At 36.0% G+C, this 13,028-nt stretch overlaps 1 protein-coding gene across 6 annotated transcripts in view; it reads left to right on the top strand.

Annotated features, from left to right (window-relative positions):
* CCNT2 (cyclin T2) overlaps positions 1-13,028 on the top strand; it is a 47,520-nt gene that overhangs the window by 1,781 nt on the left and 32,711 nt on the right. The gene's annotated exons all lie outside the window — the stretch shown is intronic.

Here is a 13,028-nt window from a genome sequence, read left to right as displayed (position 1 = left end):
AGAAAATTGTATATTATTTAGAAATATTTAACTATTTCTCACCATATTTTTGCTCACACCTATATTTAGAATGCTCTTCTGAAAGGAGTCTGGAAAAGTGGACCATGGAAGACTATGCAATTTGTGGATTGTCATTAGAACCTTTTAAGAAAACGGTCTTTTAAAAGGTCCTTTTTTTGAGTTGGAAGGGAAAGCCGCATAGTTTAGATTGACTCCTTTATTTTAATCTCTTCTGGTCATAAATCTGATTGGGTTTATCAGATTGGCATAGAGGTTTATCTTAAACAGTATATATTTTTGTGTATGTTTTGGTTTCTTGCAGTCTCCATTGCTTCTACTCATTTTTAAATCTCTGTGATTCTTGCTGTTTACATTTTCCTGTTATTTCTTGTACACAGAACTTGAGTCAGTGATAGTGTTGTGGAAGAGAGAGGAAGCCTTTTGGTAATAACATTTAGATTAAGAGAATTATATTTTTATTTATATTGTCTCCTAAGGTGGTAGTGAACTGACGAATACTAATATTATGTGACTGTCCTTAAGTAGCCTTAGAAAATGCTGATAGGAATCACAAATTAAAATAGTTCTGGAAATTATGTGGCTACAGATGTCTCATTTGCTTACTTTTCTACTTTGGTGATGATTTCACCGTAAGACTGTATTTTTCTTTTTGAACCCTCCCTCTTTCATAATTTGTCTTTATGGCCTACTTGGTGTGCGTTTGAAACAAATATCTTACAGCCAAAATTCACAGCGTTAACTTTAAATTGACTGGTGAAACCCAGGTAACCTGCATTCTAACTTTAATTGCCATCATTTAATATGAAGGCCAGAGTATTCATTTTTATTACCCTACTTTCTGTCTTACGTGTGTGAAGGTTAACCTCACTGTTTTACATTGCGTTATTAGCACGATAATTGAAATCTGATGTTAATTTTGAGAGTAAATTGCACCCTTCATATCTAAGCTTTTTTTTTTTAACTTTTGCTATTTTAACAAAAGTGGTTTAAATATTTGTCTTGATGCCCTTGCTTCACTCTTTTTTTTTTTTCCCTATGCTTTTAGGGTGAAGGGGATGGTCTCAAATTGAATGAGTCACTTTTAAATTCATACTCCCCCACATCATTTTTCTTATAGGGTTATAGAAAAATGCCACAGTAAACTTGAAAAGCATAAATCTTCACCACAAAGTAAATTAAACACCATTCGTTAAATTAAACCATAACAAGCTTAAATTTTAATATGCTGGTGACAAAATATATCTGGTTTTGTAATCAGTAGGCATTTATTATATTAAATATTTGAAAATATTTGTATGGTTTTATTTTATTTAAAAGTAAAAAAAAATCCCGTAAAAGTCAAGTCGCTCTTGTATTTAAGAATAAAATTAGTGTCAATAGAGCTTTTATCATTGAGTTCTGTTTGTTTCTCTTTCAGAAGATTGAATGTTATCAGCAGGAAATAACTTTTATATGTAACCTAGTTAGATAAATCTATCCTTTGCTCGCTGGATGCAGTGAAGTTTATTAATTGTAATTGAGGGTAGTAATTGAAGAATGGCCTTACTGGATCAAGCACAAGATAAATTTAGTAAAGTATAAAAAAGCCCTGGAACCAGCAATGCCTCTAAAGTATATACTGTCGGAGAGCATCTTCCCCAGTGTCAAATCATATAATAGATATTGACCCAGCTTCTCCTAGAAGATGTTCATTAGTTTGGTTACAGTGGGTTGTAAAGAGCCCACTCAGTGTATTTTTGTTGGTCATGGTCTATTTTCATAGCATCTCTCCAATTTATGTGGTCATTTTAATCTCCTCACTTTCCTTGGTTCCATTGCTTCTTTTAAGCTGCAGCAATTAAAAAACTGTGCCAAATTTAAATGTATTTAGGTTTTTTTTTAAGGTATCAAGAGTACAGAGTTAAGGGCAATATTCAGAACTACTGATTTTAAGGAATGACTACACTGACTTCTAAGGATGCATCATCTGTGTCATATCTGAGTTTCATTGAATACATCTATGTTAGACTAGTCAGCTGATACATATAAAGGAGTTTATATTTGCTTTTGTTAAAAATTGATTACAACTTTTTGCTTTCAGTCTTAATTTTTTTCAATTGACTTGACTAGTAGATATCATTCAAAAATTTAAAAATATTCTTTTTGTATTCCTTCCTTCTCCTATAAAGACTTAAAAATGATTAAAGGGAAGCCACTCTTTTATCTATGTGGAGAAGTGTCCACAATCCCTGTTCTTCGTCAGATAGCATTCTCCCATTATAATTTGTAATAATAATCTGTGTAGAAATTAATTTAGGATTTTTTAATAGTAGATTTTATCCAGTTTACATTAACTGTTGCTTCTTTATACTCAGAGTTGCTCATAAAATTGTCACAAATAGTTGCCATTTGTGAAGGAAAACTAATGTTTTGAAAGAATTGAGTAGCTAAATATTTTGTTTAAATATTCATTATGGAAGCCCTAAATTTCTCTCAAACATGGGAATCTAGATGTAAAAATCCCACCCTCCTTTAACCTGTATTCAAACTAGAAGGTAAGGACAGGGGGCACGGTTTGTTTCTTTTTTGGCTTAATCACCAGTACCTTACACAGAATAGATATTCAGCAATGGTTTGTCAATAGAATAGATCAAAGCTTCTTGCTCACAGGTGTGTTGAATGAATTCTTATACATTTTCCTCTAAAGTGTTTTATTTTTGAAAATGAACAAGCATATGGTAAATGAGAATAGTAGAAGGGAGGATATGATAAACCTCCCTCCCATCTAGACCCCCTGCCCTGGAGCATTTGCTATTAGCAGTTTTTGTGTGGCCTTTCAGAAATATTTTTTTTTGGTGCAAGCATATATGTATATATCTTTTTCAGCACAGGAAAGGGTTTTTTGTTTGTTTATTTTCACAGTTTTTAGATCCGGCATACACAATCCCCAGCAGCAATGAGAACATACAGAATTAGACTGGGGTTAGATGTCTAACCCCAGAAAAGGATATTGTAGATTGACCCGGTAGATCTCAATCAAAGGCAGTTTTACCCACCAGGAAACGTTTAACAATGTTTAGAGGATCCTGCGTTGTCACTGCAGCACCTGGGTCACTGCTGTGGCACAGGCTTGATCACTGGCCCAGGAACTTCTACAAGCTGTGGGGTGGGTGCAGCAATAAATAAATAAATAATATTTAGAGACACTTTTGGTTGTTATGACCAGAGAAGGGGATATTACTGGCATCTAATAGTAATGCCAGTATTTAGCAAGGATGCTGCTAAACATTCTACAATGCACAGGATAGCCCCCCAAAACAAAAGGTTACCTGGATGAGATGAGAAAACCATTGGCTAACCTAAAGAGTTACGAAGGAGACTAAAGCTGTGTTATCATCACCTGATTAATTTTGCATGTTTGGTAAATTTTATCTTTTCCAGTAAGAAATTGCCTATCATCTATAATAACTCAAAGACCTTAAGAACAAAGATCATGTTTGTAATCTTTTTCTAATTGGGCTTTAGGGAAATTTGGTATTAAATTTTGGTATTCTTAAATTTAAATTTAGTTTGTTTGTAAATGTTGCTTTTCCGTGATGTACTTTCTTAGCCTCTTACTTGAGCTTGTTATGAATTTCTTGTTTTCATGTTAGTAAATATTTTAGTAGTTTGTTTTCTAATTTTGTTGATGGGGTTTTTGGCATAAATTTCTTTTTGCTGATCAAACCTACCAGCCTTTAATTTTGCTTTATTTCATTACCTTTATGTTTATCTGAAGATAAGTGTCTACCAGTGTTTATTTACTGATTTTGTGGGAAGAGCTTTTTGTTTGTTTCTCCTTAGATTTATTTTGGTATGTGGTTCCTAAACATTTATTTAATAAGGTTGATAGCCTCTTTCTTACTGCAGAAAAGGAAGAAAAAATTTTAAAGTTTAAATACTTTGTCTGAAGTCACCAACTTCCTGCATGCAAATTACCAAATGGTCCTTTAAAATGTGCTTTAGTGGGCTGTACCTTAGATCAGTATAATCAGAATATTTGTGGTCCAACCTGGGGTTCTCTACCTTTCCGAACTTCCCAGGTGATACTGATGCTTGCTAAAGTTGAAGGCTATTTGTTTAAAATTTTATTTTCTCTTGTTATATTTTCCCCCATAATCCATTGTTAAGCAGTCAGCCCTCCATATCCTTGTGTTCTGCATCTGGATTCAACTAATTATGGGTCAAAAATATTTGGAAAAAATTCTGACAGTTCCAAAAAGCAAAACCTTACTTAGTTAACATCAGCAATAATTTACGTAGCTGTTGCACTGTATTGGGGATTATAAGTAATCTAGAGCTGGTTTAAATTATATAGAAGGATGTGTGTAGAATATATACCAATACTATACCCTTTTATGTGAGAGACTTTAGCATCCATGATTTTTGGTATCTGTGGAGAGTCCTCTAACCAATCCCCACCTCACACACACACACCCCACCCACACACCTCCCATGGCTACTGAGGGCTGACTGTACAATGATCGTGTTTTGTAGGAGTTAAATCGGCATGTGTTTCATTCTTTTACCTGCTAAAGTAAAATGTCTTTGAAATCCAAGTGTTTGTTTATATTACAGCTTACTTCTACTTCCACCTTTTAATTTAATAAGGCAGTTAGTCTAAGAATAATCGTATGTTCAAAATCCATTAATGCTACTGGGAAATACTACAGTGCTGTCCAGTAACTTTCTGCAATAATGGACGTATTCTGTACTTGTCCGTTCAAAATGATGTATACTCATCAAACACATTTTTCTTGGATTGTAAATTTCAGATTATTAGTTTCAGTGATTTCTAAATTCCGTTTCAACTATAAATTGCATGGATGGAAATTTATTAAGATCCTACTATGTAATAAAGTACTTAAGGCAGCTGAAGTATTATCCTCTTGAGATGCAATTACTGAGTGACTTGTCCAAAATCAAGGTAGCCATCATGTGATTGGCATTTGAACTCAGATCCCTTGTCTGATCCCATGCTGTAATTCTCACTTTTGTCTAATATGTTTAAGAAATGTGCCTGATATGTTTTAAGAAGTAAAGCACACTATTGATGCCAGCAATTTCTAAGGTGGAAATGAGAATACAAGGAATAAAAATACTCTTTAGATTTCAGTTTGCTTACCTCGGTAGACAATATCCAATGAGATTGTCTTTTGAATTGGGCCTGAAATTCCTCTTTGCATTTATGCATTGTGCTTCTCTATTTTTCTCTGTGATGCTTTCCCCTTCACTTTTCCTATGAGCCTAATTTGTCAGGTTGTAAGACTCAGGTGAAGTTCTAGCTCTATAAAGCATTCCCCAGATAACTCTGCTCTTTGACTTCTAAGTTTCTTTCTCTGACCTTATCCTTTGGGTCCTGTTATATCCTGTTGTATTTCATCAACTCGGTGTCCTTTAGTGCTATAACATAACTGTTCATATATGAAATGAAATGAGTTTTTTAAAATTGTTGTTGTAGAACGCAACACAAATATATAAAGCCACCAAATGTATAGGTTAGTGAATTATTTATAAGGCAAACATGTTTGTAACTCAAATCAAAGTAAAGAACTTTGCTGACTACCCTAGAAGCACCTTCACATGCCTTATCCCCATGTCAACCCTTTCTCTTCCACCATGAGGGAAAAACTTTGCATTCCTTGCCCATTGTTGAAAACTGATAGGTCTGTCAATGTAGAGGTTTCTTCTCCATCCCTCTTATTTATTTATTTATTTATTTTGTCTTTTTGCCTTTTCTAGGGCCTCTCCTGCAGCATATGGAGGTTCTCAGGCTAGGGGTCTAATCAGAGCTATAGCTGCTGGCCTGTGCCAGAGCCACAGCAACGCAGGATCCAAGCCACGTCTGTGACCTACACCACAGGTCACAGTGACGCCGGATCCTTAACCTACCGAGCAAGGCCAGGGATCGAACTCAAAACCTCATGGTTCCTAGTTGGATTCATTAACCACTGAGCCACGTCGGGAACTCCTCTTTTATTTGGATTTAATCTGTTGACAGACCTAGGACATTAGACCTGTAGAGTTTCTACCTATCTGGGTTTTGCTGATTGTATACTCATGGTACAGTTTATCATGTTCGTTAGTTATTGTATTCCCTGGAAATTGCCATTTGGATTCAGAAACTTGATGAGACTTGATTAGGTCCCATTGGCAAGGCTACAGGTTGTGTTACATTCTTTCATCAGGAGGCACCTAATGTCTGGTTCTCTTTTTGTGGTGTAAGCAGCTGTTGACATTTAATGCCTTTGTCACTTCACTCATTGTGATAGTCTATTATTTCTTCTTTATTTTTAATTGTAATATTTTCATAGTGAAATGCTATGATTCATTTACTATTTGGATATCCGGTGGTACAAGTTCTTAGAGAAAAGGCGGAATAGATACTTGATTTTTGGCCTGTATTTACCACCTTTGTTGAGATGAAATTCACATAGCATGTATTTCACCCATTGCAAGTGTATAATCCAGTGATTTTTGCACATGTTCACAGAGCTGTGCATGGATTTTAGAAATTTTTATCTCCCCAAGAAGAAACCCTGTAGTCATCTCCCCCCATTCTCCTGGTCCCCAGCCTATTCCGAACATTCCCTGTAAATAGAATCATTCATGGTGTGGTCCTTTGTGACTGGCCTCTTTCTTGTTATACATAATGTTTTCAAGGTTCATCTGTGTTGTAGCATATATCGGTATTTCATGTATTTTTCTTGCTGAATGGCCGTTATACCACATTTTGTGTATCTATTCATCAGTTAAGGGACATTTGGGTTGTTTCTACTCTTTGCCTATTACATGGCTGCTGTGAACATTTATGTACAATTTTGTGTAGATGTATGTTTTGGTTTCTCTTAAATACATACCCAGGAGTAGATTGCTGGACTAAATAATAACTCTGCATACCCTATCGTCTGGGATGGTTTCCTCCATATGTTATGGCAAGATATTCCAGATTCATCTTGTACATTTTCTGCTCCACAACTGGAATGGCCATTTCTTTAAAAAACTGCTTTCTTTTAGTAGGAAGTAATATTTCAAAATAACAACCTGGACACTAGAGATTACTATGTTTGCCTGGTTTTTAGGCATCCTCCATGAAGGAAATACATAATTCTGTAAATATATATTTACTATACAAATCAACATTGTTTATTAGTCTTTCATACTTTAAGCATATGAATTGTACAAAGTATAAGTTAACTGGGCTTGTTTTATATATAAATTATATTTATTACCTTAAATATAGATACATTTATTAATTCTTTAGGAATTCATTCTCATTCAAGCAACATTAGCGTTTTTTTACTTAACCTCTTTTATATTGCATTTTGATGACCCTTTCACACCAAAGATTTTAGTTCTGAAGGACATGGGATGATAGAATTTAAATATACCATAATATCTTGTTAGCTTTATTCCACATTACACAAGTTTCAGAACAACAAATATAAGCACCATCAGTATAATTACTGAAAACAGTTTTCAAAAATTTTACTTTGCTCTCCCCTCTCACCCCTGGTTTTTAAAAGTTGTGTATACATTGTCATAGATAGCCATTAAAAAACTCTCCCTTTTAATCTTCATTCAATCTTAGTTCTGCAAGTAACTTTATTTGAATTGCTCACTACCAGTGCTTATGTTAAAGTCACTGTGGTCATTTTAATTGAAGTTCTCTTGCAGATAGTGTAAACAATGTTGTCTGCATCCTTGCCTATAGATAATAGTTTGTGCCCTTTATATCCAAGGTAAGTTTTGCTGGATGTAAAATTCTTGACTTGGAGTTCCCACTGTAGCTCAGCCGGTCAAGAACCCAACTAGTATCCATGAGGAGCAGGTTTGATCCTTGGCCTCAGCACCTTGTGCAAGCTGCAGCTTAGGCCTGTAGCTGCAGCTCTAATTTGACCCCTAGCCTGGGGACTTCCATATACCACAGGTGTGGCCCTAAAATGGAAAAAAAAATTCTTGGCTCATACCTTCTTTTCTTAGATATCTAAAATATCTAACAACTCCCCCACCCCCTGCTTCTTGGTATAAAGCATTGCTGGCAATTTGGGTGGTGATCTAGTTTTCTTAAATTTATTTTTGTCTGAATGGCCAAAGGATTTTTTTTTCCCTTTTATTTTTTATAAATTTATTCTCTTTTTTTTTTTTTTGGTCTTTTTCAGCCATACCCACAGCATATGGAAGTTCCCTGCTCATGGAAGTGCCCAGGTCAGCGATTGAATCTGTGGCAGTGCTGAATCCTTTACCAGGCCAGTGATTAACCTGGCAATGCCACAGAGACAGGCCAGATTAACAGGAACTACTTTTTTTCCCCTTTAAAATCTAGGATTATTTCATTTTATTTTATTTTATTTTCCCACTGTACAGCAAGGGGGTCAGGTTATCCTTACATGTGTACATTACATTTTTTTTCCCCCACCCTTTGTTCTGTTGCAACATGAGTATCTAGACATAGTTCTCAATGCTACTCAGCAGGATCTCCTTGTAAATCTATTCTAAGTTGTGTCTGATAAGCTCAAGCTCCCGATCCCTCCCACTCCCTCCCTCTCCCATTAGGCAGCCACAAGTCTATTTTCCAAGTCCATGATTTTCTTTTCTGTGGAGATGTTCATTTGTGCTGGATATTAGATTCCAGTTATAAGTGATATCATATGGTATTTGCCTTTGTCTTTCTGGCTCATTTCACTCAGTATGAGATTCTCTAGTTCCATCCATGTTGCTGCAAATGGCATTATGTCACTCCTTTTTATGGCTGAGTAGTATTCCATTGTGTATATATACCACCTCTTCCGAATCCAATCATCTGTCGATGGACATTTGGGTTGTTTCCATGTCCTGGCTATTGTGAATAGTGCTGCAATGAACATGCGGGTGCATATGTCTCTTTTAAGTAGAGCTTTGTCCGGATAGATGCCCAAGAGTGGGATTGTGGGGTCATATGGAAGTTCTATGTATAGATTTCTTTTTTTGTTGTTTTTTTTTTTGTTTGTTTGTTTGTTTGTGTTTTTTTTTGTTGTTGTTGTTGCTATTTCTTGGGCCGCTCCCGCGGCATATGGAGGTTCCCAGGCTAGGGGTTGAATCGGAGCTGTGGCCACCAGCCTACACCAGAGCCACAGCAACGCGGGATCCGAGCCGCGTCTGCAACCTACACCACAGCTCACGGCAACGCCAGATCGTTAACCCACTGAGCAAGGGCAGGGACCGAACCCGCAACCTCATGGTTCCTAGTCGGATTCGTTAACCACTGCGCCACAACGGGAACTCCCTATGTATAGATTTCTAAAGCATCTCCCTCCAAACTGTTCTCCATAGTGGCTGTACCAGTTTACATCTCACCAACAGTGCAAGAGGGTTCCCTTTTCTCCACACCCCCTCCAACCTTTGTTATTTGTGGACTTATTAATGATGGCCATTCTGACTGGTGTGAGGTGGTATCTCATAGTTGTTTTGATTTGCATTTCTCTTATGATCAGTGATGTTGAGCATTTTCTCATGTGTTTGCTGGCCATCTGTATATCTTCCTTGGAGAACAGTCTGTTCAGGTCTTTTGCCCATTTTTCCATTGATTGGCTTTTTTGCTGTTGGGTTGTATAAGTTGCTTATATATTCTAGAGATTAAGCCCTTGTCGGTTGCATCATTTGAAACCATTTTCTCCCATTCTGTAAGTTGTCTTTTTGTTTTCTTTTTGGTTTCCTTTGCTGTGCAAAAGCTTTTCAGTTTGATTAGGTCGCATGGGTTTATTTTTGCTCTTATTTTTATTGCTTTGGGAGACTGACCTGAGAAAATATTCATGATGTTGATGTCAGAGAGTGTTTTGCCTATGTTTTCTTCTAGGAGTTTGATGGTGTCCTGTCTTATATTTAAGTCTTTCAGCCATTTTGAGTTTATTTTTGTGCATGGTGTGAGGGTGTGTTCTAATTTCATTGCTTTGCATGCAGCTGTCCAGGTTTCCCAGCAATGCTTGCTGAATAGACTTTCTTTTTCCCATTTTATGTTCTTGCCTCCCTTGTCAAAGATTAATTGACCATAGGTGTCAGGGTTTATTTCCGGGTTCTCTATTCTGTTCCATTGGTCTGTCTGTTTTGATACCAGCACCACACTGTTTTGATGACTGTGGCTTTGTAATATTTCTTGAAGTCTGGGAGAGTTATGCCTCCTGCTTGGTTTTTGTTTCTCAGGATTGCTTTGGCAATTCTGGGTCTTTTGTTGTTCCATATAAAAATCTAGGATTCTTACTACACCATGTCTTCATGTTGGTTCTTCTTGGTTGATGTGCCCAAGTGTGTGATGTGCTCTTTTTGTTGTTTTGTTTTTAATTTTTTTATTATAGCTGATTTACAGTGTTTTATCACTTTCTTCTGTACAGCAAAGTGACCCAGTTATACATTTATGTACATTATTTTTTTCACGTTAGCCTCCATCATGTTCCATCACAAGTGATTAGATATAGTTCCCTGTGCTATACAGCAGGATCTCATTGCTTATCTACTCCAAATGCAAGTTTGCATCTACTAACCACAAACTCCCACTTCCCTCCCCCTCCCTCTTGGCAACCACAGGTCTGTTCTCTTATGTCCATGAGTTTTTTCCTTTTCTGTAGATAGATTCATTTGTGCCATATATTAGATTCCAGATATAAGTGATATCACATGGTATTTGTTTTTCTCTTTCTGACTTACTTCACTTAAGTGGGAGTCTCTAGTTCCATCCATGTTGCTGCAAATGGCATTGTTTTGTTCTTTTTTATGGCTGCATAGTATTCCATTGTGTATATGTCCCACGTCTTCTTAATCTGTTCATCTGTTGTTGGACATTTAGGTTATTTCCACATCTTGGCTACTGTGAATAGTGCTGCAGTGAACATAGGGTTGCATGTATTTTTTTTCAGTGGAAGTTTTGTCTGGATATATGCCCAGGAGTGGGATTGTTGGATCATATGATAGTTCTGTATACAGTTTTCTGAGGTACCTCCATACTGTTTTCCATAGTGGTGATGTGCTCTTCCTATATGTGATTTCATCTTTTTTACTTATGTTTTATATTATGAGTCTTTTTTAAATGTCTATTAGTTTGGAGATGTGTTTTACATTTTTTGGTGTTTTTAACTATAAAATATGCATAGCATAAAGTGTATTATTTTAAGTATTTTTAAGTGTACAGTTCAGTGCCATGAGGTACCACAACCATCACTACCATCCATCTTCAGAATTTTATCATCTCCCCTCCCCCAACCCCTGACAACCACCCACTTTGTCTATGAATTTCACTGTTTGTGGTACCTCCTGTAAGTGGAATCTTAAAATATTTGAGGTTTTGTATCAGGATTATTTCACTTAACATAATGTCTTTAAGATTCATCTTTGTTGTAGCATGTGTCAGAATTTCCATCCTTTCTAAGGTTGAGTAATAATTCCATTGTATATTTGTTGATCCATTTATCTATTGATGGACAGCTGCTGTGAACATGCATGTACAAATGCTTGCTCAATTCCTTGCTTTATTACTTTGGGGTATATACCCAGAAATGAAATTATTGGATCACAGTGTGATTCTACGTTTAATTACTTTCTCCACAGCAGCAGCACCATCTCATTTTCCAACTAGCAATACACACAGATTACAATTTCACATCCTCACCTGTTTTTTGATAATAGCCGTTGTAGTAGATGAGAAATGGTGGTATATCATTGTAGTTTTGATAAATTCTCTGATGACTGCTGATGCTTATTAGCCATTTATATACCTTTGGAGAAATGTCTACTCAAGTCTTTTGTCCATATTTTTAGTTAGGTATCTTGTTAAGTTGTATAGTTCTTCATATACACTGGATGTCGATTCCTTTTCAGATGCATGATTTGCAAATATTTTCTCACATTCTGTAGGCCAACTTCAAAATTTTTTTCAATGCACAAGAGTTTTTAATTTTGATGAAGTCCAAATTACCTATTTTTTTCTTTAGTTGCCTGTGCTTTTGGTGTCATATCCAAGAAATCATTGCAAATCCATAATTATGAAGCTTTTTTCCTGTCTTCTAAGTTTTATAGTTTTAGTTCTTACATTTATGTCTTGTGTCCATTATGAGTTAATTTTTGTTTCGCAAATTTTGCAAAAAAAAAAAAAAAACAAACCTGGATATCCAGTTTTTCCAATGCCATTTGTTGAATTGTTTTTTAAGCGTTTCTTTTCTGGTATGATTTTGTTGCTTAAGCATAACTCTTCTAATTTTTTTTCTTACCATATCTTTGACCTATATGCTTTTGTCAAACTCATTTTTGAGAGATTAGTTTTCCTGAGCTTTAAATAGATGTGCTTCAGAGGAGCTTTTCTAACTTCACTGTTATTTTATATCATATTCAGAAGTATAGCAGGTTGCTCTCTGGAGTTCCTGGCTGTGTTCTCCCTCATTTTTATTCCAGTTTGCCTGTACCCATCCTGCTAGTTTTGCTTTTTGAGGCCAGAGGATTTTCTTCAATATGGAGATTAATTTCAGAATTCAACCTTTTAAGCCTTACTCTAGGCTTAATCCACTTAATTGGAGTTGACAAAAATTTTCCCAGGTTTAGCTGCTGTTCTCAGATTGGTCCACCATGATTTCCAGTGAATGCTTGTTGGCTAGTTTGGGTTCTACTATCAAGTCCAGCACATGCCCCATTACTTTCCTTTCCTCGTTGCATAGATGCTGACACCGTGTAGGTATTGTGGTGACAGTAGCCTGTGTTCTCCTTTATCGATTTGTATTTTAGGGCTTCCTTATCCAATGGGTTGGTTATAAATATCCATAGATTCTTAAGTTTTGCTGTCTTATTAGTTAACCCTGATATTTCTGGGGAGATTTGGGTATCACCTTTGGCATTATCTTCTCAGAATTCTTCAGGTAAGACATTAAATGTTATATCCTCACTCAGTCATTTTAGGAGATGATATTTAGGAGTGAATTTCCAGTCACCCTACAATAAACCGTAATTTAAATGTACTTAAAAGGTATAGG

This window comes from Sus scrofa, chromosome 15 (genome assembly GCF_054392235.1).
Source record: "Sus scrofa isolate SSC_HxYL_T2T_F1_AM1 chromosome 15, Sscrofa_HxYL_maternal_Yorkshire_Landrace_v2.0, whole genome shotgun sequence".
NCBI classification, from domain to species: domain Eukaryota; kingdom Metazoa; phylum Chordata; class Mammalia; order Artiodactyla; family Suidae; genus Sus; species Sus scrofa.
The sequence above is the reverse complement of the archived record's forward strand: the minus strand, read 5'-3'. Positions and strand labels throughout refer to the sequence as shown.